The sequence below is a fragment of the Otolemur garnettii genome, unplaced genomic scaffold (genome assembly GCF_000181295.1).
Source record: "Otolemur garnettii isolate 467f Iridium unplaced genomic scaffold, OtoGar3 scaffold00166, whole genome shotgun sequence".
Lineage (NCBI taxonomy): Eukaryota > Metazoa > Chordata > Mammalia > Primates > Galagidae > Otolemur > Otolemur garnettii.
Window position 1 is genome coordinate 2536570 of NW_003852561.1, and position 14608 is coordinate 2551177.

The 14608-nt window shown below is 39.1% G+C and overlaps 1 non-coding gene across 1 annotated transcript; it reads left to right on the plus strand.

Annotated features, from left to right (window-relative positions):
- Positions 1-11873: 11873 nt before the first annotated feature.
- On the plus strand, positions 11874-12004 carry LOC111728535. Its single transcript, XR_002775798.1, has one exon. It is a non-coding gene; the product is annotated as a small nucleolar RNA SNORA63 (small nucleolar RNA).
- Positions 12005-14608: the final 2604 nt, after the last annotated feature.

The following is a 14608-nucleotide window of genomic DNA, read 5'->3' on the forward strand; positions in this document are numbered from 1 at the left end:
AGCCGAAACTTTCAGTCTTATTCATCAACTTCTAGGGAAGGGAAAAACAGTGGAGATCATTTTAATAACCAAAGGCCAATAATTTAATTAAGCATTCCTATTCAGTAAAACCTCCATAAGTATCCCTAAATGATGGAGTTCTGGAAACTTCCAGATTGGTGAACACATCAAGGTACTGGGAGGCTGGTGCACCTGGAGAAGGCATGGAAGCCTATATCTCTTCCTCTGGTTGTTCTTGAGTTGTATCCTTTATAATAAACTGGTAACAATAAGTAAAGTCCTTTCCTGAGTTCTGTAAGTCATTCTAGCAAATTATCAAACCTGCAGAAGAGGTCATGAGAACTCTCAATTTATAGCCAGGCAGCTGACAACTTGCAATAGACGTCTGGAGGGAAGGACAGTCCTATGATAATAAGCCCTTTATCTGTGGGCACTTGCTAAAGATAGTGTCAGATGGGAACTGAATTAATGGACATCCAGTCGGTGTCAAAGAGTGAAAGCTGTATTGGAAAAGATACCACCACCTACTCCACCACTGATTGGATAGGCAAACTCAAGAAATAAAAAAGTTTCTTGAAGATTGAGGTTGCTGTGAGCTGTGACTTCACAGCACTCTACTGAGGGCAACAAAGTGGCACTCTGTCTTAAAAGAAAAAAAAAAGTCTCACGCTCTCACCATCCTAATAGTCATTCCACTGTCACCTTTCTGTTTCCCACAATCAGCCTGGCACCCTAGCACAGGGGCATATGTGTTGTATGTGTGCATGCAGGTGCACACCGTGGGAATGGGCGTAGCACACTTGCCTCTGCCTCTGCTCTGCCACCCTCTTTTCCCTGTGTTTCCTTGTGCAATTTTATCTCATTCTGCAAGTGACTGAATTACAACACAAATTGAACTCCCAACCTTAAAAAGATTTCTACTGTTAAAATGAGCACATTGGTTGAGAAGAATGGGATCATGAAAGGCGGAATGAGGACATATGAGAAGATGCTCCTGGAGTAGGACATTTTGCACCTAAATTCTCCTGAGTCATCTTTGCCAGTAGCAGTAGCCTCTCCCCTTCTGTCTGAGGAGATTTACCCTGCAAGTCCTGAGGAAACTGTGATAATCCCCTCCCCCCACAGGCAGTTGCCATGCAAAACAATGCTGATTCCCTTCAGAATCCATCTCTTTGCTTCTAGACTTGTAACTAGACTCAAGTCCCAGCAGGCCCCTAAAGGTGAGTTACAAAGCATGGGCTATGAAGAGGTGTACTACACTTCAAAAGAATTACCCAGTCAGGTGTGCTGGCTCATGCCTATAATCCTAACGCTCACAAAAGCCAAGGCAGGAGTAGTTCTTGAGCTCAGCAGTTGGAAACCAGACTGAACAAAAAGCGAGACTTCATCTCTACTAAAAATAGAAAAACTAGCCAGGCATTATGGCAGGCACCTGTAGTCCCAGCTACCTGGGAGGCTGAGACAGGATGATCTCTTGAACCCAAAAGTTTGAGGTTGCTGTGAGCTAGGCTGAGACCATGGCACTCTAACCCGGGCAACAGAGCAAGCCTCTGTCTCAAAAAAAAAAAAAAAAAAAAAAAGAAGAAAAAAAAAAGAATTACTCGAGTTTTCTAATTTCTACAGACAAAAATGTAGGGAATATTTGTGGGAAAGGATATTAAAAGTATGAGATAATAGTGAAGGAATATAAAGTTGGATCAGACTGAATTTATTGACACAGGACTGCTAAGCAAAGATTCTGCATTTAATGTTGTAGCTCAGAGAGTTGGTTAGAAAGGTCTCTGACAATATGATAAAAGTTGGTCTGCTGAAACATGGACAAAAAGGTGGCTCCTATGTTCAACATACGCTCATACACTGAAATCCCAGCCCCCAAACTGCCATAGAAATGGCCTGACCTCTCTGGGTTTCATACTGAGGAGGGTATTCAAAGGCTTAGAGAGATTGGAATGTTGGAGTAGATTGTTCATTTAACACCTACTCATCCCCCCTGGGCAGGTGAGGAGGGGTGTCTAAAAGGCACAGCTTCCACCCCAACTGAGAGGAGTATTTTTCTGAGAGGAGCCCTGACATCCTTGAAGAACTCAGTGATCATTTTTTTTCTGCAGGCTGGACCTTACAGCAGGAACTGCAATCACTGAATTGGGAAAACTAAATGCCGTGGGAGTAATTAGGTTCCAAGGTAACAGGGACCAAGTGGTGTCACTCAACCACCAAGGGCAAGGTGAGTGTGGTTACCATAATGGACAGCAGAGTCAAAGCAGTAATGAAACTAGTCTGACTCTTGTAGGCATATGGCTGTGGCTAGTTGATCACGGTGTTCCTATAAGTGGAATGGATAAGAGGCCTACTAATTCTTATTTGATCTGTATCAGCAGAAAAGTTCCAGGTAAATGAAAAAAGTCTAATTTGATTTAAAAAAAAAAAAAAAAAGATAGTCACAATCCCTCATCCAATTCTCAGACTTTAGCCAGTTTACAGACCCAGAACCTCTAGGAGGAAGAGAAGATTGTGTTCCCTTTAGGAAAGAACCCAATATCAGCCCCAAATTTATACTGTTACTCTTTCTCCTAGCCTTTAGTAAAGGGACCTATGGCATTTCACCAGGGTAGCTGTACGTTAGGGAAAAGGGAAAAATGAGATTTAGGGGAGACTACTGGACACTGGCTCTGAACTGATACTAATTCCAGGAAACCCAAAATGTCACTGTGGCCCACCAATCAGAATAGAAGCCTATAGACATGATGTGATCATCAATGTTTGTTACTGCCTGAATGTCTGTATCTCCCTATATTTATATGTTGAAATGCTAACCCCCAAAGTGATGGTATTAGGACATAGAGCCTTTGGCAGGTGGTTAAGTCATGAGGGTAGAACCCTCACGAATGGGATTAGTGCCCTCATAAAAGCCTGAGAGAATCTTAGTTGCCCTTTCTGCCACTCAATGACAGAGCAAGAAGTCAGCAGTCTACAACCCAGGAGAGGGCCCTCCCCAGAACCTGACCATGCTGACAGCCCAATCTCACATTGGGCTGTCCCAGATTCCAGAAGTGTAAGAAGTCATTTCTGTTTTTTAAAAGCCACCCATCTAAGGTTTGTTAATAGCAGCCCAAATGGATTAGGACAGAGTTTTGCCCAAGTCTATCTCATAGTAGTCAGTCCAGGGGGCCCTGATCCCATCCTGTGGTTACTTCTCCAGTTCTGGGATGTGTAAATGCCTGCTACCACCATGAGACCAGTTACAGAAATGAGTACTGTCATGTATTTCCGCCTTATTTGGTTATGAATGTATGTGTATCGAATGTCATTGTTTTCTTTCCTCTCTTACCCCCTTATCATGTAGCGTGAAATGTGCAGACTTTATATCATAGTGTTTAGGCATCGTTAACTTCATATCATAGTATTTAAATTATGGGACAGCAGGGAGAAGAGCAAACATCACTCAGGGATGACTTCACCTTTTCTTCTCAGAAAGGGGTTAGTGGCTTTTCCATTGCACACAAGATAGTTGTATCATGTCAGATGGAATTATGACATTATTATTGTCTTTACTTGGAGATTAGATATGGATTAAGGAGATGCACATGTGTGACAAGTTGACAAGGGGTGGGTTTATAATGGTTAATTTTGTGTTATCACCTGGGCCACAAAGTGCCTGTATTATTCTGTGTTTCTATGAGAGTGTTTTTGGATGAGATAACGTTTAAATTGGTAGACTGAATAAAACAGCTTGTCCTCTATAATATGGATGAACTTTATCCAATCCATTAAAGACTTGACTAAAATAAAAGACTGACTCTCCTGTCTGATAGCCTTCAAAATGGGACATCAGCAATGACTGGTTCTAGAGTAGCCTGCCAATCTCTAAACTTGAAGTGGAACTGGGATGGGAGCTCTGAAGCTTTTGAACTTGCCAGACTCCACAATCACATGAGCCAATTTCATGTGTGTATATTTTTTTCTATTGATTCTGTTTCTCTGGAGAGCCATGACTAACATGCTAAGTATTTTGTGTCAATAGTGTTATATTTTTAAATTCCAAATTCCAGATATCTATTTCTGGTATATAGCAATGCAAATGACTTTTGTATGTTAACCTTATATCCTGCAACCTTGCTAAAATCACATTTTTGTTGTTGATTATTTGGAGTTTTCTAGAAAAAGAATTCATTGTTATATGTGAACAAAGGCTGTTTTACTTCTTCCTTCCCAATCTTTTATTTTCTTCTCATCTTATTGCATTAGATAGGAATTGGGGGACAATATTGTACAGGAGTGCTGAAAGGTGACATCCTTGCACTGTTCCCAATCTTAAGGAAAATGAATCTAGTTTCTCACTTTTAAGTATAATCTTAGCTGTAGGTGTTACCAAGTTTGAGACAGTCTTCTCTATTCTTAATTTGCTAAGAGTTGTTATCATGAATGTGTGTTGCATTTTGTCAAATGCCTTTTCTACATCTATTGATATCATCATATGATTTTTCTTCTTTAGTCTACCAATGCAGTGGATTACATTCATTGAGTTTTTAAATGTTGCACCAGCTTTGTACACTTGAAATAGATCCACTTGGTAATGATGCAAAATTCCTTTATACATTGGTGGATTTGACTTGCCAATAGTTGGTTGAGGATGTTTGCATCTATGCTTATGAAAGATATGGGTCTGTATTTTCCTTTCTTGTAATAACTTTCTCATGTTTTTGTATTAGGGTAATGCCAACCTCACAGAATGAATAGGGAAGTGTTTTCTTTGCTTCTATTTTTTGGAATAGTTTATAGATAATTGGTATTACTTCTTCCCTAGATATTTGGTAGAATTCACCAGTTAATTCATCTGGGTCTAGTGCTTTCTGTTTTGAAACTTATTAATTATTGATTCAATTTCTTTAATAACTATAGCCTTTTAGATTATCTGTTTCTCCTGTGGGAGTTTTAGTAGATTTTGTCTTTGGCAGATTGGTCCATTTCATTTAACTTAGCAAATTTGTGGGCTTAGAGTTGTTCGAAGTATTTCTTTGTTGTTCTTTTCACGTCCATGGGATCAGCAACAGTAGCCTCTCTTTCATTTTTGATGTTAATAATTTAAGCTTTTTTGTTTGTTTGTTTGAGACAGATTCTCGCTTTGTCTCCTGGGCTAGAGTGCAATGACATCATCATAGCTCATTGCAACCCGGGCTCAAGTGATCCTCTTGCCTCAGCCTCCAGAGTAGCTGGGACTACAGGCACAAGCCACCATGCCTGGCTAATTTTCCATTTTTTGCAGAGATAGCAGTCCCACTCTTGCTTAGGCCGTCCTTGAACTTCTGACCTCAAAACAATTCTCCTGCCTCTGCCTCTCAAAGTGCTAGGATTACAGGTATGGCCTACTTTAACCCTTTGCTTTTTTGCTTAATTAACCTCAATAGAGGTCTGAGTTTGTTGATTTTTGTCTATTTTTCCTGTTCTCAATCTCATTGGTTCCTGCTTTAATGTTTAATATCTCTTTCTTCAGCTTACTGTGGATTTAATTTGCTCTTCTTTTTCTAATTTACTAAGTTGAGGTTTAGATTATTAATTTTGTATCTTTCTTCTTTTCTAATATATTTATACCTTATTATAAATTTCCCTCTAACCATTTTGCTGTACCCTAAAAATTGTGACAAGTTGTATTTTTATTTAGCTCAAAGTGTTATTAAATTTCTCTTGAAACTTATTCTTTGACCCACATGTTATTTACAAATGTGTTGTTTAATCTGCAAGTATTTTGGAATTTTCCACTATTTTTCTGTATTTGATTTCTAGTTTAACTCCACTGTAATCTGAAAACATACTTTGTCTGATTTCTTGCCTGAAAATTTGTTTGAAAGGACTCAGAATGTAGTCTATCCTGGTAGATGTTCCATGTGAACTTGAGAAGAATGTGTGTTCTGTTGTTGGATGGGGCATTCTGTAGATGGCATTGGATCCTGGGTTAACTGATGGTGCCACTCAGTTCATCTCTATCCTTACTGATTTTCTGCCTGCTGTATCAATTACTGAAAGAGGTCTGTTGAAGTCTCCTACTGTAATAGTAGATTTGTTTGTTTTTCTTTGCAGTTCTACCAATTTTTGCCTCTTTTTTTTAATGCTGTGATGTTAGGCACATCTGTGTAAAGGATTGTTATACCTTCTGGGAGAATCGACCCATTTATCATTATGTGATGCCTGGCATTATCCCTGATAATGTTTCTGACTCTGAAGTTTGCTTTATCTGAAATTAATATTAGTGTTAGCATGGTATATCTTTGTCTGTTCCTTTGCCTTTATTCTGTATGTCTTTATATTTTAAGAGGATTTCTTATAGATAACATATGGTTGAATCTTGTTTGTTTATCCACTTTAATGGTGTTGGTCTTTTAATTGGGAATTTAAACTGTAGCATTTAAGGTGTTGATATAGTTATGTTAATAGACACCACGTCTAGAACTGTTTCCTCTTCATTGTCTATGCCCTTTATTTCTTCTTTTTTTTCATTAAGTCATTTGCACATAGATCATAAATACATTTATGCCATTATGGGATTCAATGTGTTGATTATTTGTACAAATTGGAGTGCTTACATCCTACTAATCAACATAGCCTTCACCTCATTTACCCAATTACAGCATTAAGACATTTGTGTTCTATATCTGATAGATCCAACTTGTACTTGCAATATGCTCCATAGGTGTGGTCCCCCGACTAACCCTCCCTCTGTCGACCCACCCCCCTCCCTTTAGTCTTCCCCTTTTCATTTGCCTGCTCTGGTTCTAATTGAGTGTTTTATATGATTTCATTTCATGATTAGGTTAACCTCTCTCCTCTTGTTCCCTTTTTCAAATCTTTTTTTACACTGGAGACCTAAGGAGGCAGAGGACCGCGCAGTCCAGGGTCGCCGTGAAGCAGGGACCACGCCCCGCGGGCACGCGCGGGAATGGGGACGCGGAGCGGTTGTCGGCGGTGACGCCCGCCGGAGTGGTTCTCTTGGATTGGCTCGTGCCTTGGTTCGGACCTGGACGGTGGCCAGAGGAGGACAAGAGGCTTCCCCACAGACGGCCGGGGAGCGGGTGTCATCGCAGCCGCAGCCGCAGATGTACCGGCTCCGGGCTCCGGGCTCCGGGCTCCGGGCTCCAGGGACATGGCGGCGGCCTCTGCAGCGTCAGGACCGCCGGCGGTGGGAAGAGCCCGAGCCTGCTGCAGCCTCCGCGGCAACGGGTGACTGCGGGTGGCGCGGCGGAGAGTCTGGGCTCTGGGGCGGGGCGGTGGCAGGTGCGGAGACACCAGGGTGGTGGGGAAGAAGGACCAGGCACCGGCGCAGCTAGTCTAGGGGTCCTGCTTCTAGTCCCACCTCCCTCTCCCCGCAGGACACGAGCTAAAGGATGTTTTTCTGTTTCCTATGTTTCCACTGTAAGGAAGAGTTTTCCCTTCTCCATTTATTCATTCATTTACTTATTATCTGCAGTCTCTTACGTTGTGATTTTATTATATGAGTAACAATTTATCAATATTCATTTGTCGCTCAGTTGGCAAGATTTGAGGTTTGGGACCAGTGGGAGTCTCTTCAGCCGCCTCCTGTATCCTTTTTACATGTCCCTTTATTCCCTATTCGCTAACAGAACAAGATGTTCCAAACTCATCTTGCACTTTCTCTGCTCCTGCCTGGGATCAACCATTTTTCCCAAGATTCCTGGTTTTGAAGAATGTTTTTTAAAAGCTAGTATCTGGCCTGGAGGGTGTGTTTCTTGCTACTAGGACGCCATTGATTTTAGGCTTTGTCAGCAGACAGCGCTAGGAAATTTTATTTATATACACATGCACCCACACACATCTAGATCTGTTTTTATTTCTAACTGAACTTGTATTTAAACAACAACAACGTGAGTTCTTACCATTACGTAAGTAGCAGTGCAGCATCTCAGAGGTCAATCAGGGCTGCCCTTTGCAAAATTGTAACTACTTTTTCTGAGAGCAAAAAAAGCTGGCTCTCATCCACAATATATTCTCTTATTCTGTCTTATACATAAAGTAGTTTCAAAATTGTAACTTTGTATCACTATGAAAAACAAATCAACTAACCAGAGTTCAATATTGGTTTATGGGTCTTGCTCTCTTTACCTTCTAGGGAAGATAGAGCCATGGATATACATGCAATAAACTTACAGTATATGTAAAGTGTTCTTGGCCTTTATCCTAAAAAATAGAATTATTTTAGTATGAATTTGCTGAATATAAGACCATGGGCTGTTTTTTAGACTATGGCCTAATTTTAAAGATCTAAAAATAATTTGTTTTTAAAGTGTGCCCTTGTGCTGAAGTGCCAGTGTGTATGTTATAGTTGATTTGGTTGTAAACTGTATTTCAAAGTAAAGCCTAGTGTAAAAAGTTTTCTAGTATAACTAAAAAGATTTAAATGCTAAAAATACTTATTTTTAAGAGGTGAAATAAAGTACAGGACTATTTTTTTTCCTTTCTCTAAGCCCAAAGATTAACTATTAAAAGGATTTGTCTCTGGGTGGTGCCTGTGGCTCAAGGAGTAGGGTGCCAGCCCCATATGCCAGAGGTGATGGGTTCAAACCCAGCCTCTGGCCAAAAAAAAAAGGATTCCTCTAACCTTTAAAGATTCATTTTGAATTGAAAAAATTGATTCTTACAACCAATGATACAAAGATGGTTTAGTAAAAAGTGCCATTGCTTTTGTTTACAAGAGTCAGTGCAACCCAGGAGACTACTTTATGCAAAAGATGTCATCTCTTGAGTAATACTTGGATAACATGTTTTAACAACTGTAAGGGTGAATACTAAATATAACAGTTTAACCCAATAGCAAGTTAAAAGAAAATGGTGGGTCAGTTAAAAAATTTGGATTATTAATGTCCTATTTTCTAATTTGGCACCTTTTTTGATCTTTATAAGCAGAATGGCTGTTGTAGTTCTCCAGCTAAATTTATATGAAATAATATTGCCCAAGTCAAATGTTGATATCTTAAAGTACTTAATGTACAGAATACAAATTTGAAGCATGAAATTTAAAAATAAAATGTTTCTTTCTCCTACCTTCAGAAAACAGCTGGTTATAACATACAGGTTATAAAGGCTGTCATAGGGGTTTCACAGCTCTAGAGGCTGTAAAATCTCTGTAATTAAAGTATGGAACTAGTGTGTGGATATATAAAAAACAAATAGAACAAAATAGATAATGTAGAAATAGTCCCAAGTGCACATAGAAAGTTAAGGATAAAGGTGGTTTCATACATCACTGGAGCCAAAATTGGGCTTCATAATAAATGGAGCTGGGCCAACTTGGCCATTTGGAAAAAGATAAAATTAGAGTCATACCTCATAGCATACACAAAAATAAAGTCCAAATGAATCGAGGATCTAAATATGAAAAATGAAATCAGTACTAAAAGAAAAAGGCTTTCTAACTATGACTCAAAATCCACAAACAATAGAAGAAAAATTTGATAAATTTGACTACATAAAATAAATTTCAGGGCAAATACATCATCAACAAAGTCAAAGACCACAACAAACTAGAATGGAAGAAAATATTTGTAACATGTATCACAGGTAAAGGATTAATATCTTTAATATTTAAATTTGAAATTTAAGACTTTTCCAGATCAGTTTCCTCCATTTACACTCAGCAGTGGCAAAGTGACTTTATCTTTTACTTCAGAAGCATATAAAAAAATAGTAACTTCTATTCCCTTTAAAGAGAAGCATTATTTATTTAAAAATACTTATTATATCATGTGTCTTAGACCCCAGAAGTAAACCCTGAGACAAAGACTCACGTGCAAGTAATTAGATAGTTTCCAGGAAAGAAGAAGGGAGCAGAGAAATGGGATAGGAAGGGGAAGAAGGCAAGCCAGCTGCTGAGCAAACAGCTCTATCACGCCTCTTTCCCCTGCAGGTGGCTCGATCCTTGCGATTGTCCTTACTAGGAAGCTGTAAGCTGTGTATTTACATCTATGCTCCTCAGTGGTTGGTGAGGAGCTGCCCCTGAGGGGACAAAATGTTGAGCCAAAGGATTAAGGATCAAATCCGTGAGATTTGCTAGCGATTAAAAAAGTAAGTATTCAGGTGTGTCCATGATTTTTCTCCAGCTGGCAGGTTGGGTTAATTGTTATGATATAGCTGTAAAGTGCTATATTGTCCTTTCCACCTGCTGAAAGTAATTGTTTCCCACAATCTCTGTCTAGCTCAATTCTGTAGCAAGACAGGGACGCTTGGTCTCAAACATTATTTCTCCAAGTATCATGAAAACTGTTATATCTGCTGCACTGAATTGTCGGTATAATCAGTCATTGTCTCTTTTTAAGGTTGTGTTGCTTTGGGACCCATTGCTAATCAATATGTTGGAAGTTATGAAGAAGTTCATGACAGAGCCTTCGCAAGTTCTAGTGAAGAAGGAAGAATTGACCCTTGAAGGATCAGTGTTTTTATAATAGCTTGGAAAGAGGGTAATGTTTTTCTTATTGGTATACATAAAAAGTATAGCCAGGGCCTTTTATTTTACCTTCTTGTTTAAACTCTGTATTAAAATTGCAAAACTACTGTTATGTAATAATAGTAGTAATAAAGCTAGCAGAGATTTAAAAAAAAAACAAAAACAAAAACCCAGAAGAATACTGAACAATTGTACCAGATAAGAGAAAAAACTGAGTTTAACCTCTAAAATTCAAATTACATTGTTCTAAGATATGGACAATATCTGTATTTAGCAAAAATTAATAGAATGAATGAATAACTGGTCTCTTCCAATGGTAGGGATGGAGGTGGAAAATGGAAGGGCTTTTTATTCCTGCTGTAATATGCATTAGCATTTTCCTCTATGAAATGCTGTACGGAAGGAAATTGTGTGTTCTTTTTTTTTTTTTTTTGAGACAGAGCCTCAAGCTGTCCCCCTGGCAGAGTGCCCTGGCATTACAGCTCACAGCAACCTCCAACTCCTGGGCTCAAGCGAGTCTCCTGCCTCCGCCTCCCAAGTAGCTGGGACCACAGGTGCCCGCCACAACACCCGGCTATTTTTTGGTTGCAGCCATCATTGTTGTTTGGCGGGTCCCGGCTGGGGATTCGAACCCGCCACCTTAGGTGTACGTGGCTGGCGCCTTAGCCGGTTGAGCTATAGGCGCCGAGCCTGTGTGTTCTTTATGACTGAGAGATTGACCATTCAAGCTATTCTTTCTGAAACATAAGGTGAAGGCTATGTTGGCTTCTGAGAAAATGCATGCCAGAGATTTTAGCTTCTAGAATGATGAGCTGCTCTCTCCTAGTGTTGCCAAGTAAGATATTGTTGATATTTAAGTATAGTTGATCCTTGAACAGCACAGTTAGGAGTGTGAAGTCTCATGCTGTCAATAATGTGTGTAACTTTCAACTCCCTAATAGCCTAATGTTGACCAGAAGCCTTACTAATAACACAAATAATCAATTAATACATATTTTGCATGTTATGTGTATTGTATACTATATTCTTACAATAAAGTAAGCTAGAGAAAAAAGAAAATACTATTAAGAAAGTGCTTTTAGGGCGGTGCCTGTGGCTCAAGGATTAGGGCATCGGCCCCATATGCTGAGGGTGGCATGTTCAAGCCCGGCCCCAGCCAAAAAACTGCAAAAAAAAAAAAAAAGAAAGAAAAAAGAAAGTGTTTTTAAGAAAATCATAAGGAAGAGGAAATACATTTATCCATTAAGAAGAAATGGATCATCAGAAAGGTCTTTATCACCAGCTTCATGCTGAGTAGACTGGGAGGAAAGATTGGTTTTGCTGGCTCAGGGGTGCCAGAGGCAGAAGAAAATCCACTTCCATACAAGCAGACCTCAGCAGATCAAACTCTTTTGTTCAAGGGTCAATGTATTTCCTTAAACTGATGCAGGATGTAGTCACAATGTAGCTGTGAAGTGCAGCATTGTCTTTGCCCCCTGCTCAAAATAAAGCTGTCACCTTTCAAGCCCTGTCTGCCACTGTGCTCTAGCAGCAGGGATGCTTGGTCTCATACATGTTTACCAATTTAAGCACTGACTTGAAAAATGACTCCTGAGAATTAGGGCTTGTTAATATTTTGCAGGTAGTGACGGAAGGGGAAAAATATGATCAGGAGGGAATTCAGATAAAGGACAAACCAATTTTTTATTATTACTGACTTATTGGTAAGTATTTCAGTCCCTTATTTTAATTGGTAAGTATTTCAGTCCCCTATCTACCAAAAGTTGATTAAGGGGAAGGTTTATAGTAGACTATGCCAGCTCAGTTTGTGAGGGACCACACTCCACAGTGAACCGTGCTATTATATATAGTTCATTACTATTCTGTGGCCTAGAAAGGGGTAGAGCAGTTGCTTTTTGAATCAGAATTTTAATTCATACTGTCATATCTCAGGTTCTTAATTTTTATGTTCAAGTAGTATCTATGGTTATCACTTAGTAAAACTGCATTCTCGCTGGGCACTGTGGCTCATGCCTATAATCCCAGCATTGTGGGAGGCTGAGGAGGGAGAATTGCTTGAGCTCAGGAGTTCAAGACTTGCCTGAGCAAGAGTGAGACCAACTCCTAAAGAAATGGAGTAACCCAGCCAGGTGCCATGGCGAGTGCCTATAATCCCAACAGCTTACAGAGGTTGAGGCAGCAGGATGCCCACAAGCCCGAGTCTGAGGTTGCAGTGAGCTGTGACGCCATTGCACTCTGCTCAGGGGCATAGGGTGGGACTCTGTCTCAACAACAACTAAAAAAAGCAAAGAAATGAAAATTAAAAATAAGCAAGGAAATAAAAAAAAATTTAAAAACTGCATTCTCAAACTGAGTATTTGTCGTCTTCTTTGATCCTTGCTTTTATTCTGTGAAATAAATTATGTAGAGTTATGTATCACTTCACCATGGGAGCATGTTCTGAAAAGTGTATCATCAGGCAATTTTGTCATTGTGCAAACTTCAGTCTAGATGGTATAGTCTACTACACATCTAGCTATATACTACAGCCTGGTATGGTATAAGTGATTAAAAATGATATGGTATAAGTGATTAAATAAATGGTACACCTGAATAGGGCACTTACTGTGAATGGAGTTTGTAGAACTGTAAATTTTGCTGGGTGAGTCAGTGAATGGTGAGTGACTGAAGTTCTAGGACATGACTATGCAGGATTATAGACTTTATAAACACTATCATTAGGCTACGTTAAAAAAAAAAGTAATTGTACTGTGACTTTATGATGGGTACAGTGTCATTAGGCAACAAGAAGTTTTCGGTTCCATGTAATCATGTGGGACCCCGTCATATGTATAATCTGTAGTTGAACAAAGTGTCATCTTGTGGCACGTGACTGTATTGCCTTTCAAGGTGATTTTGTCAGCCAGACAATTTTGAAAATCAGGCATATGAATCAGGAAAATAATCTTATCACTTTATGACATGATATTTAAATTGCACTTGAAAAGATTCATTGGTCAGAACAGAGTGGGAAAGAAAATGTGAAATGTAGCTAAGATTTTGGATTTTATATTGTTAATATTCAAAGGAAAAATCACTAATGCTATTAGATCTGTTTGTCTTACACGTGGGATTTAAATCCGCATTCCTCCTATTTTGTCCTTTCTTGGTGATTCCCCTATTTGGAATTTTCAGAGTTTTCTGGTAATCGTTTATATTGACCCTGACTTAGTTATAGTAGCTTTATCACAAAATAAATTGAATTGTGCCTAGCTATTAATTAAAAATGACTTTGTTTAAAAAACATGTAGCTGATAGGAGTATATGACAAGATGGTGATCAAAAATGGCAAAAGTGGGTTTAGGACATAGATCCTTAACTGGAACAGCAGGTTGTTTGGCTAAAGAATGAGTCAGTACTTTCATATTTTTCTCCTGTCTAGTATTTGATGTAAGTTGCTCCTGTAAGAACGTTTTTGATTGGTTGTGTTATCTGTTTTGGTAGAGAGCTGTAATGAAAAATATATTTTAGCCTTTTTTTTAAACTTTTTTATTTTTAGAGACAAGGTCTCACTATGTTGTCTTAGGCTAGACTCAAACTCCAGGCTCATGGGATCCTCCTGCCTTAGCCTCCCAGTAGCTGGAACTATAGGTATGTGCAGTGTGCCTGGCTCTGTTTAGTCATTTGTGTTACAGTGTGTGAGATGAACTGAGCAGAAAACAGCAATAAATCTGGGCTACCGCAATAAATTCTTCAAAGTTTCCAAGGCTGTCCAATAGAACTTTCTATGGTGATGAAAACGTTCTGTATCTGTGGTGTCCAAAATGGGCGTGATAGAGCACATGTGGGTGTTGAAATGTGGTTAATGTAACTGAAGAACTGAATTTTGTATTTTAGTTAATTTTAATTAATTGAAATTTACATAGCTACATATGGCTAGTGACTGTTGTATTACACAGTGTATGGTTAAACAATAGTTAACATTTCAGAATTTATTATATATTTACAGTTTACAGTTCCAAAAGTGTGTCAAAATGGATTTCATCCTTGGTGTTTACATCTGCCCCAGGCTGATACCTCTCTTGGCTGGCCCACTTTGGGCTTTAACTATACTGCCACAGAATAATACTGCCATCTGCTTTATAAGTGGTAACATTCAAGATGCCTGAGAAAATCTCA